The sequence below is a fragment of the Tachyglossus aculeatus genome, chromosome 2 (genome assembly GCF_015852505.1).
Source record: "Tachyglossus aculeatus isolate mTacAcu1 chromosome 2, mTacAcu1.pri, whole genome shotgun sequence".
NCBI classification, from domain to species: domain Eukaryota; kingdom Metazoa; phylum Chordata; class Mammalia; order Monotremata; family Tachyglossidae; genus Tachyglossus; species Tachyglossus aculeatus.
This window is the reverse complement of record NC_052067.1, coordinates 117,940,724-117,968,079: the sequence shown is the minus strand read 5'-3', so window position 1 is coordinate 117,968,079 and position 27,356 is coordinate 117,940,724. Positions and strand designations below refer to the sequence as shown.

At 39.9% G+C, this 27,356-nt stretch overlaps 1 pseudogene; it reads right to left on the bottom strand.

Moving 5' to 3' along the window:
* On the bottom strand, window positions 1–26,987 carry LOC119942268 (annotated as a pseudogene).
* Window positions 26,988–27,356: the final 369 nt, after the last annotated feature.

Here is a 27,356-nt window from a genome sequence, read left to right as displayed (position 1 = left end):
CTAGACAATTCTCAAGCTTGTCTTGATCTGAAACTTTCCTGAAATTCAAAAGGAATGCAAAGATTACAAGAAATTAATGGAATGTGAATTCAAAGCTTAATTCAGCTTCATTTCCTACTAGGACTGCATGAAACAAAGGAAAGGGAAATGTCTAAAATTGTCTTATAATCTGTTGAGTGAAAATTGTCAGTATTTATTCAATTGTATTTCATTCAGTCAGCCATATTTATGGAGCACTTACTGTGTTCAGAGCACTTACTAAGCACTTGGAAAGTGCAATTCAGCAACAAATACAAACAATCCCTGCCCAACGACAGGCTCACAGTCTAGAAGAGGGGAGACAGACATCAAAACAAGTAAACAGACAACAGTATATATGTCAGACCCTAAAGTCCTATTTTTTTTAGGCAGAGCTAGTCATAGAAGTTTTTCTTCCCGAAGTATCTGGATTACTGGGACTAATGGTTTGCTCTAGTCACCTCTTTTTATATAATGTTGGTCAAAATATATAATACAAATCACTAAATAAAAAAGTGGCAACTTGTAAATTTCTTCAGGTGCTTCTTTCAACATTTCATTTCATCATTATTATCTTTATTTTTATTATAATGGGATGAAAATGTAGCTTTCTCTACTTCTAAATCATCTCCAATCATTCAGATATAGTTGCAAATAATGTAGTGAAGTAGTAAATAAAGTATGATGCTTTTCATTTACTACTGCAGCATGTATGAGATAAAACATTACATTAGATTTAGATAAATTCTGGAAATTATACCTGGATAAATTATGTCAAAGAGAAATGATAATGCATTAAATTTGTATTTTATTTTTTAACACAGGCACCAAAATACACATATAGCTATCCACATTACCTAAAGTATAGATAAAAGTGAGCAACTTTTACATTTTTTTCCATTTAAATCTCACCTTATACTTTTATGTCCCTGATGAAGAGAATAAGAGAGATGGCCTGCTCCCATGTCTAATAATGGTGTGGGGTCCAGGGATGTCTTCTTTGATTGATGTCATAATTAGAAAGTTGAAATGGCGTAATTTCTAATGACATCATTGTTGAAACATCCAGATCCACTCTGTCCCCTGTCATTTTGTCTCTGGGTTGGGAGGACAGACTGCCTAGGATCTAGGGTAAGTTCATGGAATTCAGGCAGGCTAACAATAGAAGAGCTCCCACAGCACACAGCAAATGCAGCTCACAAGACAATACTGACCAAGGGAAATAGCATTCAACAAACTAGACGATTTTATGAAACATTCCTACATCACTATGATAAAAGGTTCCACACTTTTACAAAGCTTTAACACTTAATTCAGCATTTAATTTAAATTGAAGCATTTATTGTACAATACATGATATTTTAATAATGTATATAAGTAATAGCAGGTTTATCTTATTGCCACATAATTAACCCAACTAAGCAAGCAATAATGTGCTATTGCATACTAATTGATGCATTAAACTTGCAAAGACTTTGAGCATCTAACTGGTGTTTACTAGAATAACCATTTTTCCATGTTGATTAGCATTTATTTTACTATAGTGAAGCTCATCAAACCTACTAGTCATTAAAGCCTTAAAACATTTCTTTCAGTATTCAAGAATGAAATGATTCATTTATTATCCCCTTATTTCTTTAAGGCAACTAGCAACTAGATTTATGCCTGACACATATTAAAATCTCAGTAGCTGGTATCTCAGCTACTAATATTTTTCAACATTAAAAGCAGTTTTATAAATTTAAATTAAGTATGTGTTCAGTCCTCTAAGATTTTAGACAGTCTTTGTCAGTAAAAAAATATTTTTGATGACAATTCATAAAAGGAGAACATTAAAATTGCTTTGTAATAAGGTCAGTTGTCCTACAGCCCTACAACCTTCTTAAAAGACCTTTACATAAAAGAAAAATTGCCACATAGTTACCTCTTCACTGTGCCCACAGTTCTATTTAGGCAGAAGTGAGGTGTTATAAAATCATTCCCTAATTATGCAACAGTATTTTATCAAAAAAAATTAATGAAAAGATCACTGGTAGGAGAACTGTCTTTAAATATCAACTATAATATAGTGCTGATTTACAGGTATTCAGTGTTTCAGTATGTTCTGCTCTATCTTACTTAAAACCTGCCTTTTCCTGTAGTCACCCTTCTCATTTCCTTCAGGCATACTTGAATAAGCATGGCTACTACAAAGTCACTCCATCTATTATCGCTTCACCCTTACATTTGCACTCATATACAGTCTATATATTCCATCTTAGACTACTGAAAAAATGGACTCAAACAGTTTGTAGGTATTTTAAAACAGTAACAAAAACACAATAATATGGCCACATGACCAATTTAGCACATTATGTTCCAATAATGAAAGAGTTTGAATTAGATATTTTGTTTTCATATGGAAATAAAGTGCTTATTTTTCCAGGTAATAGTTTCCAAATCCTATTTATCAGAAAGGTGTCTTGTGTTAACAGATCTGCCATTATTCATGTCAAATAGATATGTGGCCATTGACTAATGCAAAATAAAAATAGGCTTTAACTACTCTATTGTAGTCAGTCTAAATACTGTGAAGGCAAGGGAAGGGAATTGCTTAAACTGAGGTAAACATTTTAGGTTGTTGTGACAACCAGTTCCACAGATTCCCACACTTGAGAGGGAGGAAGCCAGAAAATTCACTTCTTCAGTCTTGAAGTGCAAACCAAACAAATCAGAGCAAAGGAAAGGGAAGGAGGAAGTAGAGGAGCATATTGGGAAGAAAATGGAGAACCTCAGCCTTCCTAAGTCAAGGAGGAATGAACTGAGGATGAAGGTGTGGAAGTGAATGAGCTCTCCAAGGGGGTGGATACAAATATTAATGGAAGGGACTCCAATAGTTAGGGGTGGCACCTGCAGAAGCGAATGAGAAGAAGTGGACAGAAAGATAGAAGAAGAATTAGGAAAGGACACTGTGACTGACACCAAGGTTGGATAACATTTCTAGGAGAAGGATGTGGTCCACAGACTTCTGAAAGACCTAGGATGATTGAGATGGATTAAAGGTTTTTGGATTAGGTAAGGAAGAGGTCGTTAGTGATACTGAAGAGAACAGATTTAGTTCATTCATTCATTCATTCAATCGTATTTATTGAGCTCTTACTACGTGCAGAGCACTGTACTGCTTGGGAAGTACAAATTGGCAACATACAGAGATGATCCCTACCCAACAATGGGCTCACAGTCAAGAAGGGGGAGACAGACAACAAAACAAAACAAGTAGAGAGGTGTCAATATCATCAGAATAAATAGAATTATAGCTATGTACACTCCATTAATAAAATAGAGTAATAAATATGTACAAATATACAGAAGTGCTGTAGGGTGGGGAAGGGGGTAGGGCAGAGGGAGGGAGTGGGGGCAATGGGGGAGGAAGAGGAGAGGAAAAAGGGGGGCTCAGTCTGGGAAGGCCTCCTGGAGGAGGTGAACTCTCAGTAGGGCTTTGAAGGGAGGAAGCGAGCTTGTTCGGCAGATGTGTGGAAGGAGGGCATTCCAGGACAGAGGTAGGATGTGGGCCAGGGGTCAATGGTGGGACAGGAGAGAACAAAGCACAGTGAGGAGGTTAGCAGCAGATGAGCAGAGTGTGTAGTCTGGACTGTAGAAGGAGAGAAGGGAGGTGAAGTAGGAGGGAGCGAGGTGATGGAGAGCTTTGAAGCCGAGAGTGAGGTGTTTTTGCTTCATTTGAAGCTTGATAGGTAATCACTGGAGATTTAGTGTAGTAGAGGGTATGGAAGCCAGATTTCAGGGGCCCAAGGAATGAGCTGGAGGAGAAGACTGGAGGCAGAGGGTGTAAACAACTCATTTGTAAAACTTGAAAAAGAGGTAGGGAGATGATAACTGGAGGGTGCAATGGGATAAAGGGAGGGATTTGTTTTGTTTATTAGGGGTTGTATTGTTCTTTTTTTTAGGACAAAGAATACATGGCATTCTTGAAAGCAGGTGGGAAGTAACCATGGAGAGTAAAGAGTTGAAGATAGAGGTCATGGAGAGAAAAAGAAACAGTGTAAGTGTTCTAATAATGTGAAAAATAATAAGGTAGAGAAGGTAGATTTAAAAAGTAGGTGGAAGGAATATGTGACAAGCATCAGTTTACCTAAGTGTTGTTTTTTGGAGGTTGTGTGTTTGGGTGTTGTACCACATTTATGAGTACCTAGTAGAAGGGGTTGAATTACAACCCAACATGGAGCATTATCCTCTATGATCAATCAATCAATTAACCAATCATCAAATACTGAAGAACAACCAGAACTACTGAGGGTCCTGGAAAAAAAGTATTCAACCAATCACATTTATTGAGTGCTTACTGTGCTTACACAGCACTGTACTTAACATTTAGGAGAGTACAATCTAACAGAGCTGGTAGATATGTTACCTGCCCACAATGAGTTTACAGTCTAGAGGGGGAGACAGACGTTAATATAAATTGATTATGGATAAGTACATGAATATTGTGGGGCTACAGGAGGGGTGAATAAAGGGTGCAAATCCAAGTGCAATGATGATGCGTAAGGAAGTGAGAGAAGAAGAAATGGTCTAGTCAGGGAACCCCTCTATTGACACTGACCATCTACTGTAAATTGGTCACTGCCAGAAACATAATGCAATCTGTCACCAGACTGGTGCCCACTCTGGTCTTCTCCCTGCCTCGCCAATACCCAGGCAGCCCAGTTGGGGAAAACTGTGTGCCAGAGACTCCCACCTACTGACCCTACAGTGGGGGTCAGCTCCAAGAGGACGGGACGCTGGCAGAGATATGAAAGACATAAACCAAAAGAGGATGGCTTCCTACTAATTCCTAAATAATGGGAAATGGAAAAAAGCATATTTTGAATGTTGTTAAATTACCTTTCTGGCCTGCCCTTTCTCCACCAACTCCACCTTTAATTTACTGAGGGGCCAGCCCCAATTCTCACGGCTGACGTAGAGGGAGATCTTCTTATAGTTGGCCTGGTTCCTGACTCTGGAACTAAACGTCCTACCTGCACCTTCCTGGACAACTCCCTCTGGTCTCAAGATCTGGAGATTTTGGAATTTAAAGTGTGATACAATCATTCAGGAGTAGATACACGGATAGATAGTAGATAGATAGACATAGATGTATATATATATATATATATATATATATATATATATATATATATATACAAACACATGTGAAAACCTGTTTGTTTATGGGATCATCTTGAAGGATTTCACTTGATCAGTCATAGCACAAAATGCCTTAAACTGTCATGGAAATGGTGGGAGAGCTCCTTTTGAGAAATGGCTGGGATGGATTAAATTGTCAATGCGGTAGGAGAAGGGAGAAAACAGGGATATATTGGGGAGATTTGGGAGACTTCTTGCCTGATAGTTTAAATTTTGTTGACAAAATAGATGATAGGGAGGGTAAAAAGATGGTGGTGGGCAGAGGATTTAAGGAAGGACTCAAAGGTCAGAAGCTGCGGGCATTGGTTATTGCTATGTGAGTCAATACATGAGAACTGGTGAATTTTCAAAAAGATTATTTAAGTAAGAAGTATACAGTTAATAAGAAGTATACAGTTTATATTGTGCTGGTTCATAAGGACAAACATCATGTTCCTTTCTGATCACACACCAAAGTCACACAGCTGACAATTGGTGGAGCTGGCATTTGAACCCATGACCTCTGACTCCAGAGCCACGGCTCTATTCACTGAGCCACGCTGCTTCTTTATTAAATCATATTTGCATCATTTTAATTTTCCGATGGTTTTTATTCATATCGGGATTTCTAATGGTGATTAAGACTGTCCTTATTAAATTAGCTCAGATCTGGTTTGTTTTCTTTCACACCTAAGTGGAAAGAACACATGAGTCAGGAGACCTGGGTGTTAAACCTGGCTTGGCAATTTTCTGTTTTATGACCTTGAAGACCATCCTCCTGTCTCTCCCCGCTTCAGTCTATTCTTCACTCTGCTGCCTGGATTATCTCTGTACAGAATAACTCTGGGCATGTCACTACCCTCCCCTCCTCAAAAATCTCCAGTGGTTGCCTATCAACCTTCGCATGAAGCAAAAACTTCTCACCATCAGCTTCAAAGCTCTCCATCACCTTTACCCCTCCTACCTCACCTCCTTCTCTCCTTCTACAGCCCCGCACACACACTCTGCTCCTCTGATGCTCACCTCCTCACTGGGCCTCGTTTTCACCTGTCCCGCCGTTGACCCCTGGTGCATGTCCTACCTCTGGCTTGGAATGCCCTCCCTCAACACATATGCCAAATTAGCTCTCTTCCTCCTTATTAATGACGTCTTTAATTGTGAATAATTTAAATGATACTACAAAACAAATTATTTGAACATTGCTAAATTCATAATTCAAATTTGGGAACGGCTAAACTGATTTTACTAACTCTATTCATTTGTAATTGTGGTGCCCTTTTTAAATTAGAAGGTTTTCACAAATAGTATTAGAACAAAAATCTACTATTGAGATTTTAGAATTTGTCATGGAAAATAGTCACGCCATATTTTAAATTGTTTCCATAAAATAGGATTATGCACCAATCAATAGCATTTATTAAGCACTGGCTGCAGGAGAGTATTGTATTAAGTGCTTGGGAGAGCACGAAAGAGTTAGAAGGTGTTAAAGATTTGGTTAGATCAACAATTTACTAATAAATTACTAAGAAATTCAGTTATGGGAATAAAGGTAAGAGACTGAAACCTAAATCCTAGGCTCTCTTCTATCTTGAAGGTGAGGAGATTAAGAGAAATGTTGGGAGAAAAAATGAGAGACTATCTAACCTTATTCTATTTTTCGGCATTGAAGTTGATATTCTAATGGTGATTAAGACTGTCTTTGCTGAATTAGATCAGCTCTGGTGAACCCTGGAAAGGAAACTACAGGGAAGGAAATCAGCTTCCACCTAAGTTGTAGTTGGGATTTCCTGTGGTTCAAGGTTTGGCACTTTGGATGTACAAATTTCGGATGTAGAGTATAATGAAATTCCACTCATTATTTGCCCTGAGATTCCTGACCCTTCTGCACTCCATTTAGAGGCAGATCTCCTGACATAACCAAGTCAGCAAAGCATTGGTTACAAGAAGATTGACAAAGTTAGAGCAAGCTCTAGGCCAACCTGCTGGGTCAATGGAAACTAATATGACTGATCATCAATCGTATTTATTGAGCGCTTACTGTGTGCAGAGCACTGTACTGATGCTCAATATCAGTCATATTTCTGGGTAGACAGGAGGGTATCAGGGTTGCTGGGCCTTAGGACAAACTACTCAGAATAGTCTGGGTCCCGGGCAGCTGTTTCACTCTTTAGCATGTGGGTTCTGGATATTAAAGGGAAGCAGGTCACATCTCTAAGTGTGCCAGCACTTGCTTTTGGGTATAGTTGATGGATTGGTTGCAGAGGAATTGCTCACGGTGAAGATAATTCACAAAGTCTAATGAAATTTTGGTGCACCTAAAAACTCCCTATGCTTTTGCAAAATTGAATTATGGGGATTTCCATGGATTGATGTATATCAAAGAAATTAGCTCCTTAGCCTTCTTTGGCACATAGGCAATCGATCACTTATAGATGACACTCCTTTTAGATTTTCAGTCAGATGAAAGTATAAACTGAAAATATTTGCAGAAATAAAATTATGTCAAGATGAGAGAAAACTTTAGGAAGGTCAAATAGCAATTATTAGTCTGTCAGGATTGGCAGTCTATCAATGTCTTCTCTATAGCCTAATATACAAAATTAAAGTGAATTTGACAGTATCAGATACACAGTGTATTAGTAATTTGCTTTAGTTCCAATCCCAATGATAATGTATAAACAAAAGCAATAAACTACAGTTCAATAATTTCAAATATTTCAAATATTTGAACATTTCAAATATGAAAAATTGCTTTTGGAATATTTCAACATCAGAATTCCAATAGAAAGTACTTTTGCCATGCTAGTTGAATTGTTTTATAATAATAATAATAATAATAATAATGGCATTTATTAAGTGCTTACTACGTGCAAAGCACTGTTTTAAGTGTTCTGGAGGTTACAAGGTGATCAGGTTGTCCCACATGGGGCTCACAGTCTTAATCCCCATTTTACAGATGAGGTAACTGAGGCACAGAGAAGTTAAGTGACTTGCCCAAAGTCACACAGCTGACAATTGGTGGAGCTGGCATATGAACCCATGACCTCTGACTCCAGAGCCAGGGCTCTTTTCACTAAGCCACGCTGCTTCTTTATTAAATCATACTTGCATCATTTTCATTTTCAGGTGGTTTTTATTCAGATTGATGTTTCTAATGGTGATTAAGACTGTCCTTATTGAATTAGCTCAGATCTGGTTTGTTTTCTTTCACACCTAAGTGGAAAGAACACATGAGTCAGGAGACCTGGGAGTTAAACCTGGCTTGGCAATTTTCTGTTCTATGACCTTGAATAACTGTGTCTCAGTTTCCTCATTTGCAAAATAGAGATTAGTTATCTGTTCTTCTCTATTAGCCTGTGAACTCCATAAGGGTAGTTTATCTCTATTATATAGATGAGAAAACTGAGGCCATGAGAGGTTAAGTGTCTTGCACAAGGGCACCCAGCAGGTCAGTGAAAGAGTTCTAAAGGCTGAAGTCCAGGTCTCCTGAGTTTCAGAGCCATGACCTTTATATAAGATAATCATGAGTACAATTTTCCAATCATGACATAGACAATCAATGTTATCATTATGATTGTAAAATAATTGTAAATCTATAAATCTTATGAAATAGCATGACTGCTACTGAAATTTGAATGATATGAATTAGTTATGTAGTCAACCTTGGTTTGCATACTTCTGTTGGGCTTTGCTTCTTATAATAAGGCATGCTAATAATATTTACTTTCGGTGTCAACAGCTAGTGAGGATACCTGAAAGAGTTTTTTTTAATCTCAAATCTACATCAGGAAAGAAATGACCTTTTATCGATTAGCAGTTAATTGACTTTGTCTTTCTATCAAATCTGTGATTCCTCTGACCTTTAGCAAATAAGGACTAACTGTCAAGCATGCCCTTAGCAATGTCCTTCAGAAAAATTCAGAAATGGAATCTCAGTTTCTCTTCAAACAAAAAGCAGCCAGCTAAAATATGCAATTAGAAGAAGTATTGATTTACTTTGTGTCATCTTAATCCTTGAACAATTTCTTTGTTTATGTCCTTGCAGGCATATGTGCTAAATGTCAAATCTTTTTTAACTAACTAGTGCTTAACTTTGTGTTGCTGCATGACCTGAAATTAATTTGTGGAGAATCAAACAGTCGCTACCTGCTGACTTCAAGGAAAGTGAGTAATTGGGTACTTGGTCTCATACTGCTGTTCTATTAATTTATGCAAGTATTAAGCAGGCCTTTTTCTTGTTTTTTCCTAGAAAAACGTGTTTTAAAAAAAATTAGGAAAGCTAGAAAAAATGATTTATCAAAGTCTATGTAATTAAAAGCCATTTAGGGAATTTTTAGTTCACAGATGATTGACTCAGTAAACTAGAGTCATTATGGTCTTAGAGTTCATTAGATTCCAGGCATGCATGGTAATGGCTCAATTCTGCCCTTCAAAATGAGTGGCTATATATGATCTCATTTCTGACTAAAATAGTGCAATGAATGAGAAATCAAATGGTTTCATAACACACAAGACTCTATACATACATGCACATGCATATACAATGTCTCCAAAAAATGAGTTTTGCACACAAAAGGACAGTATTGAAAGCGATTGTTTTTATCATAAAAAGTCACCCATTTTTTTCTTTCTCATTTTCCTCTGTGTCTTGACAGCACTAAGACTGCCATAATTTATCTTTTCTATTTTTATTATCAAATATTATTATTTCTATATCTCCACTTTCGCCCCTCAATTCTGTCCTTTCCTTTTTTGTTTGCAAATGCCAATCTATGTTCCTCTAGCATTTTTGCCTTTGAACTGGCTTCTTATGCATATCTACTTTCCCTATTCACCCCTTCTTTTCCTATTGTTATGACCTCAGCTATGTCTTTCTAGCCCTTGAATGTATAATGTTTTTTAGTTCACTTTTTATTTACTTATTTTTATTTTCTTTTTATTGTTTGTCAAATACTTCTTCCTTTGGGTTCCTCAATACAATTAATTGTTATTTTGCTTACAGGCTTCTTTAGCATTTTCTTAGTGGTTTCATTTTCCTGCAGTAAGCACTCTAATAGATTTCAAATGGTTCTAACATCCTTGTGCCTCACTGCATGAGCATCATTTCTTGCCTTTTATTCTACAAGGAGTTCAAAAAATTTGTGAATTTTTGGCAGCACTCCAAGTTTCCTACATTCAGCTCAATTCTAATCTTGAGCCTCAGGAACATCAACAGTAAAAAGAGAAAGAAGAGGAGAAGGAGAAGCAAAGATAGATTTGGTACTTTCTTAATAGCAGAATTGGGCTGGCAGTAAACTTTGGAGAAATATAAACAGGGTAGGCATTCATGCAATTGATTTGTTTAACAACTGGACTTTAAATACCCAGACAGAGAATTTTTTCACTTCATACAAATATGCCTTTGACCTCTGAGAATGTTCAGCTCCAACAATTATTTTCAATCTTCTAAATGTGTGGAGAGTAAAAAGGAAAGAGTAAGAAGGAAAATTGGAACTTTACAAAAACCACAGACTGAAAAAAAACAGGGAAATGAAAGTGGATAAAGAATAAGCACTTGCACCAGAAGAAGAAACCTGGATCAGTCTAATTTGTTAATGAATTAAACACTATAAATTCCGGGCTCACATTTGCAAGCACTCTCCTGGTTATAAAAGAAAGAACTGGTCGTACATCCTGAGATAAGTATGGTGTTGTATCTTTCTGTTAAATGTTAAAGTTCATTTGTGTTCTCTGAAATATTATTATATATAGGTCTGCTGTCTCAACCCACATCAATTCTAACAACACTGTTAATGAAAACCTCCAGTATCATTCATCACAATAAATTTGTTATAATGATTGAGCTCCACCCAGTGGTCAAGATAAATTTCAATTAAAGGGTGAGGCTATTTTATTTTAAATCTGCTTAATTGTTTACTTTAGAGATTGCAATCAGTATGTTATGTTCTATTACTTGTATCTGACAATTTTCCCTAGTGGAAATGCAAGTTCTTCTGAACTTTTGTATGTAAATCAAGCTAACTATAAAATGAATAGTAAATCAATAATGAGAGGGAAAGACATTCAGTTGATTATTCATTCAGTTGTATTTATTGAGCACTTACCATACCAAAAAGCACTGTACTAAGCACTTGGAAGAGTGCAATATAACAACAAACAGACACACTTCCTACCCACAACAAGCTCACGGTCTAAGGAATCCTCTCCTGGACCCCGATTTTGCCTGGTTTTGAGGAAACAATGGAATAGGAAGCCACATAAGTCAGACTCCCAGTTTTGTGAACCTAGAAAAATATTTTGCTCATGGGAAACAGTTACCTGCTCTCTGACCTGAACTTATTTTTCTAAAGCAATGTTTTGCGTATACATTTTCACTTATCAAAATCTGCACACTGTAAGCACTCAATAAATATGATTGAGGAAATGCAAAATTTTAAGTAAGCAGAAAGGCCAGGATTAGAGAGGTAGATTTGGGAATAATTTAGGGATGAGTGGCAATGGAGAATTAATGGTGATCCGGAACTGAGTCTTTAAGGGACTTTTAAAGAGAAGGAGGCAGAGGAAGAACCTGTGAAAGATACTGAAAGAACTGAGACAGAGGAGGTAATCCAAGAGAGGGCAGTGTCACCAAAGCTAAGGTTGGCTTAATGTTTCAAGAAGAAAGGGTGGTCCACTGTGTCAGAGGTAGATGAGAGGTTGAAGAGGTTTAGAATGAAGTAGGCATCATTGGATTTGGCAAGAAAGAGGTCTTCATTGACCTTAGAGAGGGCAGTTTTTGTGGATTTAAGGGGTGGAAACCACACTGGAAGGGGTCAAGAAGACAGTTGAAGGGTAGTATGTGGAGTCAGCCCTCAAGGAGATAGGAGGGAGATGGGATGATGGATAACCAAATAAGTAATCTACTGACCTTATTGTACTGTATTTTCACAAGCTCTTAGTACAATGCTTTGCACACAGTAATAAGCACTCAATAAATACTGTTTCTTTATGGAATGATCAAACATACCTCTATCAGTTCTTCTTTATTGATAAAAATGAAATGAAAAGTGAAAGGTGGTAATATTTAATTAACAGCTCTATGTGAATTGGAAATTCAAATTACACTTTTTGAATATTATCAAAGCAAAATGTAAAATGCAAATTAATCAAACGTTTCTATAAATATTCATATGAAGAATATATTCATCTATGAATACTAAGTAATCCACTTGTACAATGCATGTGAAAGGTGTCAAACAATTTATTAAACAAATTTGGTGAACGTTTCTGTGAATGAGGCAAAGATTAAAAATACCATATTCATTCCTAATGCTTAAAATCTGATTTTTTTTTGTGATATTACAGTATCCAGGGATTGTAGTATAGTTGAAGACACCTTTACAAATAGGAATGACTTTTCCTCAGTCACTGGGCAATTCACCCACTGATTTTCTGAACTCTAGGACTAAAAGGTCAATAAACAGCATCCAGTGATCCTTTGTTTGCCACTAGCATTCTGTAGCAGCTTTGGTGGTCTGAATCAATTAATCTGGGTGATTTTTGAGATTGATGCTTAGAGTATCCTTGGGGTCCTAGTGCCCTTGGATACTCATAGTAGGAATTCGGGACTTCATCAGAAGTTCATGCTATACCCTGAGATTATTCCCAACATATAATGCTACCACCCTGTGAGTCACAGATTTTGAACCCCTAAAAGTCATGGGAACAATCCACTGTTCCCCTCTTCAGTCTTACTACCTCGGGGCTGGTTGCTGAGATTGGAGGAAGGCAAAATGTCTATTCCTACTGTAAAAGAACTCTCTCCAAGTTAATTTGTACCACTCACAAACTTCACTGACCACTCTGGTTATAAACAGGTCATTTAGGAATTTTAAGAGTTATTCCACAACTAGTAAGCCAAATCCAGAAATAACTACCAAGGTCTGACAATCCAAGTATAGCTGCTCCCCTGAAGCTATACTGAAAGTTCCTTATGGGCAGGGACTATGTCTACTCTGTTGTATTGTATTCTCCCAAGCTCTTAGTACAGTGCTCTGGACTTAGTAAGATGCTAATTGACTGACTGATTGAGTGATTGATAAACTTCTCCTTATATTCTGGCCCCTCAGACACTACACAAGATAATGTTCTTTGCTCCCCATGTGCACTCCCTGCAGATGTTCAACTAGAACCCTTTATACTGCTCCCAACCCTCCAGACCCTGAGATGGAAAGCTCCCCTACCTCATGGCTCATGTAGATTCTTCCTAGGCAAAATCTTCTCATGAAATTGTTTCTACTCTAGCTGATGTTACCATAAATTACTGAAATCCTATCAAACAAGCTGACCCGGTAGAACAAGTAGTACAGGGTCAAGTAGAGAAGCAGCGTGGCTCAGTGGAAAGAGCACAGGCTTTGGAGTCAGAGGTCATGGATTCAAATCCCGGCTCCACCAATTGTCAGCTGTGTGACTTTGGGCAAGTCACTTAACTTCTCTGGGCCTCAGTTCCCTCATCTGTAAAATGGGGATTAAGACTGTGAGCCCCACGTGGGACAACCTGATCAACTTGTATACCCCTGGCGCTTAGAACAGTGCTTTGCACATAGTAAGCACTTAACAAATACCATCATTATTATTATTATTATTATTATTATTATTATTACTAAGGAGTGAGTAAGTCTCTGATTTAGAAACCTTTGGCTTTTCCTCACTTCTGTATGAGTGCAGCTAGCTTAACTTGAATCATCACAGATCCCTGTTTAATTTTAACTGGTTCCTCCAGTTCCATGACAGGGTGAGAGACTATCACTTTAGCAGCAGTCACACCAAAAACTTCAGGGTTAATTTTAGTCTCCACCCAAGACTAATATAGATCCTGGAGGTTAGGCCTGTAATGCCTTAGCACTCAGATCATCCCCTGGAGAAGGAGCCAGTGAAGGAACACGAATGAAAAAAACAGGAGAGGAAGACCAGAAGATCACGGGCATAAACGGGAAGATGGAGGAAACTATTGCGAGCCCCCGGTTCGTAACAACCAGGACCTTCCTGGACCCGGGAAGCCTCAGTGACACATAGTAGAAGTCAAACCATACCTCTGATCACCAAAATTACTGTGGAAAGATTTTTAGTTTTACCAACGTGCACGGGAGTGACCCATATACACACTGACTCACTCAACTCCACCAAGGGTCAAATACCAGTCTGTGGTCAAAGGAGACTGTTCTGCCACTGCTTCTTCTTTCTGCTTCCAAGTGCTGCCTGCTGCCTTCTGCTGCTTTCAAATGCTGCTCTCCTGCTGCTTCTGCTGCTAGCTTCTTCAATGCTTGCTTCTGCTGTGTATACCACTTGTGTGCCTCTTTGCTTGCCTCAGTTCATCCTTTGTACCTTTTTGCATACTTTTTATCTGCCTTAGGTGGCTCTACATGGCAGTCATTGATTGGTCCAGGCCTGTTACTGGATAGAAAAGGGAGAAAAAGTCAGACCTCCCACCATGCTCACCCCCCCAGGCCAGCAATCATCTGCCCTCAAGTAAAGCCCATCAGTGACTTCACAAAGTCCCTCCCTGGTTGTTTTTCGCAGGATCAGAAAAAGTCACTAAGGCAGCATGTTGTGGGCTCACAGAAATGAGAGAGCTACTAGAGATATTCAAGAACATAATATAATACAATCATACCACATTAATACCATCACTTATCCCATCCCAATTTGATTATTTTATCAGCCCCCTTGGTGACATCCCTGCCTCCTGTCCCTCCCCACTTCAGTCTATTCTTCACTCTGCTGCTCACATCATTCTTCTACAAAAACATTCAGGACATGTTTCCTCATTCCTCAAGAAACTCCAGTGGTTGCCCATCCATTCCACATCAAACAAAAACTCCTCAGCATTGGCATCAAAGCACCCAGTTACCTCGGCCCTTCCTACTTTTATGCAGCCTGCACACTTTGCTCTTCTAATACTAACCTTCTCATTGTACCTCGATGTCATCTATCTCACCTCCAACCCCTCGCCAACATCCTGCCTCTGCCTGGAATGCTCTTCTTCTTCAAATCTGACAGGCAATTACTCACCTCATATTCAAAGCCTTATTGAAAGCACATCTTCTCTTCGTTTTCATTATGCCAAAGATATCTCACAAGCGATATCTTAACATGATTGATTGACTGACAGGTAGGTGTCCAACATTGCCTTAGGATGGAAAGGAAAGGGAGGAAAAGGAAGGAAAGGTGTACAAGTGACCAGTACAGGGACTGGAAAGGGAATAATGCCAGGGATCTGGAGATTGTCAAGTGGATAAGGTTGACGGAAGAAACCTCAACATAACCTTCATGACAGTCTAACAGTTGAAAGAACAAGGTTGGGTTGAAGGTAAGGCCTGAGGCTTCAGAGATGGGTTCAGATGTAGGCCTAGCTGATGGGAGTTTCAACCTGCATGCCATGGCAGGAAGCCAGAGGGGGGAATATGGATCCTGGTACTACCCAGGCCCGATTCAGCAAAAGAAAGACTGAATTCTTATTTTGTGAACTCATGTAGTGCAAATAGCCAGTTTGAGATAGACTTGGGTTTCAAAATTCCTTAACAAAACATAAACTGACTCTACCTTGTAACACATATGTGTATAACTGTATTTTATTTTAGTGTCTATTTCCCTTACTAGATTGCTCCTTGAGTTCAGGGATTGTTCCTATTAATTCTGTTGTAGCACTTAATACAGACATTCTGGACACAGAAGGTGGGATACAAGGGAAATGCCTCTTTAGTCATAATCAAGCAAAGCACTACATCAGACAGTCAATAGACTTTATGTATCTATTAAAATGGAAAATATATTGTATATACAAATATATGTATGAATATGTTTTTCATTTTCAATGATGAAATTACTCAAACAGGGACAATTTATGCACCAGAGAAGTGAAGACAGTAGCAACAATCAGTCCATTCTGTGTGCACATGAAGAGAGCTTCTTGCTGCAACGATGTGGTTTCCTGGAACAGGAGCTGTCTCCGCTTAAAGATTGCCTCTTGCAATAAAAAGGCCTTGAAGCATCTGGTCAAGAGAAAAACTACTTTTCTGATTGCTGGACAAGAATTGGCCTCTTTTGCAGTAATTTCTCAACAGTCCACTGCCTATAATATAGTCAGGCTCTTCTTCACTGCCTACCCACCTTGCTTGCTTCTGTTAATTTCAGTTCACCATTCAACATCTGCCTGGAAATCCTGCTATTGTTCATTATCTCTGTGTGCTTAGTGATGCTGTTTTATATTCATTCTTTCAATCAATCATATTTATTGAGTGCTTACCGTGTGCAGAGCATTATACTAAGTGCTTGGAAAGTACAATTCGGCAACAGAGACAATCCCTACCCAACGAAGGGCTCACAGTCTAGAAGGGGGAAGACAGATAACAAACAAAACAAAACAAGTAGACAGGCATCAATAGCATCAATATACATAAATAGAATTACAGATATATACACACCATTAATAAAATAAATAGAATAATAAATATGTACATATATACACAAATGTTGTGGGGTAGGGAGGGGGATGAGCAGAAGGAGGGAGTCGGGGCATTGGGGAGGGGAGGAGGGGCAGAGGAAAAGGGGCACTCTGTCTGGGAAAGGCCTCCTGGAGGAAGTGAGCTTTCAAAAGGACTTTGAAGGGGGAAAGTATGGTAGTTTGGCAGATGTGAGGAGGGAGGGCATTCCAGTCCAGAGTTAGGACATGGGCCAGGGCTTGACGGTGGACAGTGGAGGTGAGGTAGGAGGGGGCGAGGTGATGGAGAGCCTTGAAGCCCAGGGTGAGGAGTTTCTGCTTGATGCGCAGATTGATCGGTAGCCATTGGAGGTTTTTGAGGAGGGGAGTAATATGTCCAGAGCGTTTCTGGACAAAGATAATCCGGGCAGCAGCATGAAGTATGGATTGAAGTGGAGAGAGACACGAGGATGGGAGATCAGAGAGAAGGCTAGTGCAGTAGTCCAGACGAGATAGGATGAGAGCTTGAATTAGCAGGGTAGCGGTTTGGATGGAGAGGAAAGGGCGGATCTTGGCAATGTTGCGGAGCTGAGACCGGCAGGTTTTGGTGACGGCTTGGATGTGAGGGGTGAACGAGAGAGCGGAGTCGAGGATGACACCAAGGTTGCGGGCTTGTGAGACGGGAAGGATGGTAGTGCCGTCAACAGAGATGGGAAAGTCAGGGAGAGGACAAGGTTTGGGAGGGAAGACAAGGAGCTCAGTCTTCGACATGTTGAGCTTTAGGTGGCGGGCGGACATCCAGATGGAGATGTCCTGAAGGCAGGAGGAGATGCGAGCCTGGAGGGAGGGGGAGAGAGCAGGGGCAGAGATGTAGATCTGGGTGTCATCAGCGTAGAGATGATAGTTGAAGCCGTGGGAGCGAATGAGGTCACCAAGGGAGTGAGTGTAGATTGAGAACAGAAGGGGACCAAGCACTGAACCTTGGGGAACCCCCACAGTAAGAGGATAGGAGGGGGAGGAGGAGCCTGCAAAAGAGACTGAGAAAGAACGACCGGAGAGATAAGAGGAAAACCAGGAGAGGACGGAGTCTGTGAAGCCAAGGTCAGATAACGTGTTGAGGAGAAGGGGGTGGTCCACAGTGTCAAAGGCAGCTGAGAGGTAGAGGAGGATTAGGACAGAGTATGAGCCGTTGGATTTGGCAAGCAGGAGGTCATTGGTGACCTTTGAGAGCGCGGTTTCCGTGGAATGAAGGGGACGGAAGCCAGACTGGAGGGGGTCGAGGAGAGAGTTGTTGTTGAAAGTAAGGCTTTCTAATAGCAAGTGTCTTTCTAATAGCAAGTGTGGAGAGAAACAGGAGAAGGGGGAATCGCTAAACAAGAACTTAGGTTCCAAAAACATAACTGGAAGAAGGAAATTTTATTAAATCAATGAATTGTTTTAGTAAGCATTCACTTGGTGCAGAGCACTGTATTATGTGTTTGGAAGAATACAGCTTAACATAGTTGGTAGACATGTTCCTGGCATTGTCACTAAATTTCTGTTCAAAATAGTATTTCTACAGTACAGAACCAAAATTTTCAGAAGTTTTACTATCTCTTTTTTGCATATTGATACCTGGACTCAGACAAGAAGCTAATAGTTGTGAAAGCCTTTTTCATTCAAAATGGACACTGTTCATGTTTCCTGAAAAAAATATATATTTGAATGATGAAACAAACCTCTAGAAATATATTTGTTATAATAAGCAAAATGCTAGGTATCTTCCCAAATGAGAATTTAATGAGATTGAACCAAGTTCAAATGTATGCATGCCGTGTGAGCTCTGCACTGTCTGGACTTGTCAGAGAGACTTTCTCTCCTCAATACTCTGGACCCATATAACTGGTCATATTAGCCCAAAGCTATGTTTGGCTGCAATCTGGGAAAGCATTGACAGACTTCCTAAACTTCTCTGTCTGCCATTTTAAGCCATGGTTCTGGGAAACAGGAAAAGTGTGGGGTTTCATTAACAGTAGCTTAGACTAACCTCAGAGGCTCTGCACTTGTGGCAGTTGTTCCTTGAACTCTGGGGCTCTTGGGCAAATGAACACGTATTACAGTATTGCGGATATGAGTTGTGATCTTGTATCAGCTCAGTTCAATTTAATTAGCATCTGCCATCTCACCACCACTGCCACTATGGGGTTTTTCTGGATAACCAAGACATACTAATAATAGTAATAACAGTAATAATAATAATAATCACAATTGTGTTTTTACATTAAGGGCTTACTATGTGCCAAATATCAGATAATCAGGTCAGACCCAGTCCCTGTCCCACAAGAGGGCTCATAATCTAGGCAGAGGGAGAAGGGTATTGAGCCCTCATTTTACAGATGGGGAAACTGAGGAACAGAGAGGTTAAGTACATTTCCCCAGGTAACTCAACAGGTAAGTGGCAGAGCCAGAACTAGAACCCAGGTCCTCTGAATCCCAGGCCCATGCTCTTTCCACTAGGCCATTACTAGAAGCCTAACAAAGGAAAGGAACATGTTGAATCAGTCACCAGAGTGCATACTCTCAGTCCACTTAGAGGCTCTATTTCACCAAAAATGTATCTTGATTATCTACAATATTTGGCACATAGGGATCACTTAATATATGTCACATTTAAATTCATTATTACCAACTTTCAGCAAACAAGTGTTTATAAGTGTTTTTTGAAAAGTAAATACCAAACTAACCAGCAACTCCTTGGTATTGCATATCTATTTCAGTAGCTGAATATAGTTCGCTTGTAAGATGTTGTTAATTTGTGGCAAGCAAAAAAGTTTTTTATGTTATTCTAAATTTGTCAAGTACTATGATTCATATTCTAAAATATTTGTAGTTATATTCTTAAATGACTTCACTTTTCTTAGTTTGTATATACATATATATATATAAATACATGTATAATATTTTAAAAAGCACAGTCAAACTTAACTGTATTCCAATTACTGTCAGCAGGTTTGAGAAAATCCAATCAATTAATGGTTTTTATTGAGCTGTTTTAGTGTAAGAGTTGGTAGACACATTTCTTGCCCACTAGGAGCTATCCAAGCTAAAAAAAAACCCTCACTTGGCTTTATTAGAAATGAGATTTACAAGTTTTTACCCCCACACATTTTGCACTGGTGAAGCAGAGGAAGTCATGCATTCCTCCCCAGTTTCTGACACCCACCTAAAAATCATCAAAACATGCTAAGCAAGACTTAGAAGTATGAAGAATTCAGCATCCAACTGAACAACATCAGAAAGAGGTAAGTGAAAGCATAAGCTAAGCCCAACTATACAAGTCAATTTCTCAAAATTATTGCCTCCTCTGACTCTAGAAGACTTGCTTATTGGATCTGTAGTGGACACTGAGGAACAGTGGGAATCATACTTCTTTGCCTGTTGCTTTCCTACTCCAACTAGTTTTGTTCACCTCTCTGCCTGGCATGGTTATTGGTTGCATGTGACAAAGTAAGTGGGTTTGTGTGATCTTGTGTTAAATAGGCATAATTGCCTTTGTCTCTGGATCTCTATTTCTCGGCCTCTCTTTGTACTCTTTCTCGTCACCATTGCTGACCTTTAACCTCTTTTCCTTTTCTACCCAACCTGTCTGGACCACTGAACCTCCTGGGACCTCTTCACCCTGCTGATAGTGCCACTTTGAGTTTGTCAAGGACCTGGCTTAGTCAGAGTCAGTAGTCTGCAGCAGAAAGGAGGGCAAAACCATGGAAATGAGGAGGTGAGCATATGATGAGTTGGTAATTGAACGATGTGGGGCTAGAGGTGGCATAGATTGTTTGGAAACAAAGTTTGGTGGCTAGGTTATAGTTCACTGGAAAGCTAAAAAAGAAGAATGTATGGTAGGAACCATCAATCAACTCTACCTGGGGACAGCAGCATGGAATTTGGATGCAGACTGAAAGGGTTTGATTTAAGTTTAGGGTAGGGTAAACTTACTGTAAGCTTAGGGTATGACTTTATAGAAAATGTGGCAGGAGGGAAAAGGAAAGAATGTTTGAGGAGATTTTGTAATTATACATTTTCATAAGCCAAGGATAGAGAAGGCATATGTTTGTTGGTGTTTGGCACAACAGTGCCATTTAAAAACATCTAACCATTGTGCAAAAGTAATTGCAGTAATTTAATCCAACCTGGACAGTTCAAGTACAAATTTACTGGATGCCTTCAGGAATGCAAATGACAGTGGTATTCAGATTTTGAGTAGAAAGTCAACATTGCATCATGGATTTAAGGATTGAAAATAGTTTTTTTGAAAAGCAACCTTTATCATTATTATTGTTATTATTGTTATTATTATTATACTTGTTTAGTGCTCATTATGTGTCAAGCACTGTCCCAAATATTGTATATCTATATACAAGACAATTAGGTTGGACACACTCACAGTCTGTGTGGGAGGGAATAAAGGATTCAATGCCCATTTTCCAGATGAGAAAACTGAGGCCCAGAGAAGTTTAATGATTTTTCCAAGGCCACACAGCGGACAGATAAGATTAGAACCCAGGTCCTCTGACTCCCAGGCCCATGCTCTTTCCACTAAGCCATGTTGCTTCTCCAGTATCAAGATCATTTGAAATGTGCTTAAAGTGTGGGCCTATGCCCCATCTTCTTCCTTGTTACAAGGGTAGAGCAGTGAAATGTTCCATGAAACTAATATAACTTTATCTATTTCTTTTATGGTATTTGTTAAGCACATACTATAGAATAAACAATATCCAACCTTGGCTTCACAGACTCCGTCCTCTCCTGGTTCTCCTCTTATCTCTCCGGTCGTTCATTCTCAGTCTCTCTTGCAGGCTCCTCCTCCCACTCCCATCCCCTTACTGTGGGGGTTCCCCAAGGTTCAGTTCTTGGTCCTCTTCTGTTCTCGATCTACACTCACTCCCTTGGTGACCTCATTCACTTCCACGGCTTCAACTAACCTCTCTACGTTGATGACACGCAGATCTACATCTCTGCCCCTGCTCTCTGCCCCTCTCTCCTGGCTCGCATCTCCTCCTGCCTTCAGGACATCTCCATCTGGATGTCTACCCGCCACCTAAAACTCAACATGTCCAAGACTGAGCTCCTTGTCTTCCCTCCCAAACCCTGCCCTCTCCCTGACTTTCCCATCACTGTTGACGGCACTACCATCCTTCCCATCTCACAAGCCCACAACCTTGGTGTCATCCTCGACTCCACTCTCTCGTTCACCCCTCACATCCAAGCCGTCACCAAAATCTGCCGGTCTCAGCTCCGCAACATTGCCAAGATCCGCCCTTTCCTCTCCATCCAAAACACTACCCTGCTTGTTCAAGCTCTCATCCTATCTCGTCTGGACTACTGCATCAGCCTTCTCTCCGATCTCCCATCCTCGTGTCTCTCCCCACTTCAATCCATACTTCATGCTGCTGCCCGGATTGTCTTTGTCCAGAAACGCTCTGGGCATGTTACTCCCCTCCTCAAAAATCTCCAGTGGCTACCAATCAATCTGCACATCAGGCAGAAACTCCTCACCCTCGGCTTCAAGGCTCTCCATCACCTCACCCCCTCCTACCTCATCTCCCTTCTCTCCTTCTACAGCCCAGCCCGCACCCTCCGCTCCTCTGCCGCTAATCTCCTCACCGTACCTCATTCTCGCCTGTCCCGCCGTTGACCCCCGGCCCACATCATCCCCATGTCCTGGAATGCCCTCCCTCTGCCCATCCACCAAGCTAGCTCTCTTCCCGCCTTCAAGGCCCTACTGAGAGCTCACCTCCTTCAGTAGGCCTTCCCAGACTGAACCCCTTCCTTCTTCTCCCCCTCGTCCCCCTCTTCATCCCCCCGTCTTACCTCCTTCCCTTCCCCACAGCACCTGTATATATGTATATATGTTTGTACATATTTATTATTCTATTTATTCATTTATTTATTTATTTTACTTGTACATATCTATTCTATTTATTTTATTTTGTTAATATGTTTGGTTTTGTTCTCTGTCTCCCCCTTCTAGACTGTGAGCCCACTGTTGGGTAGGGACTGTCTCTATATGTCACCAACTTGTACTTCCCAAGTGCTTAGTACAGTGCTCTGCACACAGTAAACGCTCAATAAATATGATTGATTGATTGATTGATTCTTACCTCTAGGGTAGGTTCGAGTTAATTAAGTTCAACATAGTCCCTTTCCCACATAGGACTGAGAAGCAGCATGGCTTAGTGGAAAGAGCCCGGGCTTGGGAGTCAGAAATCGCAGGTTCTAATCCCGGCTCCACCACTTGTCAGCTGTGTCACCTTGGGCAAGTCACCTCACTTCTCTATGCCTCAGTGACCTCATCTGTAAAATTGGAGTTAAACCTGTGAGCCCACGGGGAAACAACCTGACCTGATTACCTTGGGAGTCAGAGGTCACGGGTCCCCTCCTCATCCCCCAAGCCCCCGTCCCCATCCCCCCCGCCCTACCTCCTTCCCCTCCCCACAGCATCTGTATATATATTTGTAACAGATTTATTACTCTATTTTACTTGTACCTATTTACTGATCTATTTAGTTTATTTAGTTAATATCTTTTGTTTTGTTGTCCGTCTCCCCCTTCTATACTGTGAGCCCACTGTTGGGTAGAGACCGTCTCTATATATTGCCAACTTGTACTTCCCAAGTGCTTAGTACAGTTCTCTGCACACAGTAAGTGCTTAATATATCTGATTGAATGAATGGGTTCTAATCCCGGCTCTGCCACTTGTGTGCTGTGTGACCTTGGGCAAGTCACTTAACTTCTCTGGGCCTCAGTTACCTCATCTGTAAAATGGGGATGAAGATTGTGAGCCCCACGTGGGGCAACCTGATTGCCTTGTATCTCCCTAAGCACTTAGAACAGTGCTTGGCACATAGTAAGCGCTTAACAAAATCCATCATTATTATCATTATTATTACCCCAGAGCTTAAAACAGTGTTTGGCACCTAGTAAGCACTTAACAAATACCATCATTATGTGAAGCAGTGTGGCTTAGTGGAAAGAGCACGGACTTGGGAATCAGAGGTCATGGGTTTGAATCCCAGCTCTGCCACTTGTCAGCTGTGTGACTTTGGGCAAGTCACTTAGCTTCTCTGTGCCTCCGTTACCTCATCTGTAAAATGGGGATTAAGACTGTGAGCCCCACATGGGACAACCTGATTACCCTGTATCTCCCCCAGTGCTTAGAACAGTGCTTGGCACATAGTAAGTGATTAACAGATATTATTATTACTATTATAGGGTTCACTGTCTTAGTAGAAGGGAGAACAGTTATCCCCATTACTCATTTGAGGAAACTGAAACACAGAGAAGCTAAGTGATTTGCCCAAGCTCACACAGCAATCAACTGGAAGAGCGCGAACCCAGGTCCTTCTGACTCCTAAATCCATGTTTTTTTCACTAGCATGTGCTGTTCTACTTATGAGCAGAGATCCTCATGTTTGGCAAATTTTCTGAGTATTGTTTCAGAGGCAGTTTTATCATTGCCTTCCTCAAGTATACTAAAGCTCAATTTTGGCATTTCTAGGGGAAAGAAGCATTGTAGTGGGAGGATGTAGTGGGTGGATCCCACCTTACTGTTATCTTCTATACTGAATTTTAGTTTGGGAGATCCAGATTCCAATCCCAACTGGACACTGGCCTGTATGACCCCAGGAAATTCCTCTCCCAGGTGATTGGCAATCCATTCTCTTTCCTTTCCTGATTGGAAACACTGAGTGGGGCAAAGATTGAGTGATCTGACTATGTTGTATATCCCCCTAGAACATCTACCTCTAGCACTTTGCACATTGCTTGACAAATGTCATCATCCTTACTATGCTGCCTTCTACAGATCCCCTCTCCTTCACCCATACTTTAAAAGGGGAGAATCTCTTTTGTAACTCTCTGGTTTCTACAGTTAAATATGTGCATATTTTCCAGATTTGAGAGTATACCATGACATTCTTGGCATCTCCCATTGAGTTCATAGTGACACTTCAGGAGAAGAGAGAATTGATCTCAATTATATTGGTTTGATTAGAAAGTACTAATATGTTTGTGCCTAGATAATGTTTTGGTATCTAACAAATATTTTGATAGTTTACTGTAAATGATATCTAATGATAGGAGTAACTGTAAGTTTAAAAGTTTAAACTTGTTCTAAGCAAGCAATCAATGATAATAATTGAGCACTCACTGTATTCAGACCACTGCAACAAACACTTAGGAGATTACTATAAAATAGATTGGTAAACACAATCCCTGCCTTAAAGGTATTTACAATCCAGTAAGTGGATTGTAAGCATCTCATCTGCCTGAGTTAATGCCAAATTTTCCCAAGTGCCCAATTTCCAATAATAATAATTCTTATTATTTCCAGAAATTTTAGGCAAAGAATGAATTTAATATTTTCTGCCTAATAAAAATTCCAGTTAAATTACTTTACCTTATTTCAATGTTACATACATGGAAGAGTTACCAAAGAGAAAAATCACCTTCACCATCTAGATAAAACTATACTGTAGTTTTCCAAATGTTTAGCACAGTGCTTATCCCACAGCAGGTGTTCATCATGTCTGAAAGAGAAGCAGTGTGGCTCAGTGGAAAGAGAACGGGCTTTGGAGTCAGAGGTCATGGGTTCAAATCCCGGCTCTGCCAATTGTCAGCTGTGTGATTTTGGACAAGTCACTCAACTTCTCTGGGCCTCAGTAACCTCATCTGTAAAATGGAGATTAAGACTGAGAGCCCCCCAAGGGACAACCTGAACACCTTGTAACCTCCCCAGCACTTAGAGCAGTGCTTTGCACATAGTAAGCACTTAATAAATGTCATCATCATTATTATTATCAAATAGTGTTGATTAAAATTCATTTGGGAAAAATATAATTTTGAAGGTGAAAATTATATTTGCATAACATGATCCGGCTTTCTCAATGAAAAAAAATAATCCAGCTAAGTATATTGGTGGTCCTCAGTTTTGTGCTGAAATCATTCTTACTGATTTACTTCAATGTATATATATTCATCCATTCAATCATATTTATTGAGCAAATACTGTGTGCAGAGCACTGTACTAAGCACTATGAAGTACAAGATATATACACAGTGCCATGATAAAATATTCAAATCCCCATTTTCAGTGCCTGTCTTCTAAAATATCAACCATCTCAAGACTCTGAAAGTTACACACTCTGCCAAACAAACTTTTCACTTCACTTTCAGGAACATAAAAATGGGAATCTGCACACTGAGTTGGAAAATAACAAAGAGTTGATAGGAAGGTACTAACCCCCTTGGTCTTTAAGTGACAACATTGTTAGCATAGCATTCTCATTCACCTGAATTAATAGCAGCAAATTCTCCTCTATGCTAAATGCCATTGAATTCACCAATATTTGTTCTGGGAAAGTTAAAAATACTGCAACAAAACAACAAAATGTTCAGTGAGGTGCTGTTAAACACTTGGACTTCAGGAGTTTCTCCCATTAATTTTCTGGTGTAAGAAAGATTTTGCTCTGTAAAAAAACTCCTGCAAGGCAAACTCACTGATTTCCACTCCAAATATGCTGTGTTCCACATTAGCAAATGACTTTATCTCAGCTGATTTTCCACAAAGAGGATAAAAATATCCTGATTCCACTCATCATTAAGGAAAGTATTCAAGTGTCCTTGTTGTTGGTGGAACCAAGCACTGTTGTTCTATGGGATGTGGTTTTGTGTGGTTCATGCTCTAGACTGTGAGCTTGTTGTGGGCAAGTAGAGTGTTTATTTGTTGCTATATTGTACTCTCCCAAGCGCTTAGTATAGTGCTTTGCACACAATGAGCATGCAATAAGTACAATTGAATGAATGAATGACTGAGTGGTACTACATCTTGTTCCCCATATGTAAATTCAGGGTTAATATAGAGGGTAAAATTCATTATTAAGTTCTAGCCTCACTGTTCCAGGTGTTTCTTATACTTGAAAAGGAATTTTCTTTTTCCTTTAATGGCGTTTGATAAGCATTTCCCATGTGCCAGATGCTGTATTAAGCAATAGGATAGATTGACTCTAATCAGGTTGAACACAGTCCCTGTCCCACATGGGGCTCACAGTCTTAATCCCCATTTTACAGATGAGGTAGCTGAGGCACAGAGAACTTAAGGATCATCCCCAAGGTCACCCAGCAGACAAGTGACAGAGCCAGAACTAGAACTCAGGTCCTCCTGACTCTCAGGCCTACGCTCCATCTACTAGGCCATGCTGCTTCTACTGCCATTCATTTAGGGTAATCACCTTTTTTTCTGCACCCCAAGGTCAGTAAGATCTTGAATTTTCAGTCTAGCCGCGGAAGCATTCAAAACTTTCTGGACATGCATCCTCCAGAAATGTTTGGGGCTTGGAAGGAGCTCCTGCTGCTAATCTGGACCCTTCCCTTCTCACTGCTCCCCCTCCACTCGCTGCAGCTGGGTCATACCATGACAAGCATCCCCACTCCTATCTGCTCTTGGAAAAATGTAGATTCAAGTGGGGAGACAAGAGATGGATCCTGAACCCAGCAGAAAAGAAAGGCGAAATAAGATTAAACAAAATCGAAAATAATAAGCTAAAGGCAAAAATATGGAAGAGTTGAGAAAAGGGAAAAAATGAAACCTAAATTAGCACAGAAAGGACTAAAAGTTTGCACTATAACTATGAAAGATATAAAATACAGGGATGCAACAGACTTGGAAAAGAAAGAGGAATGA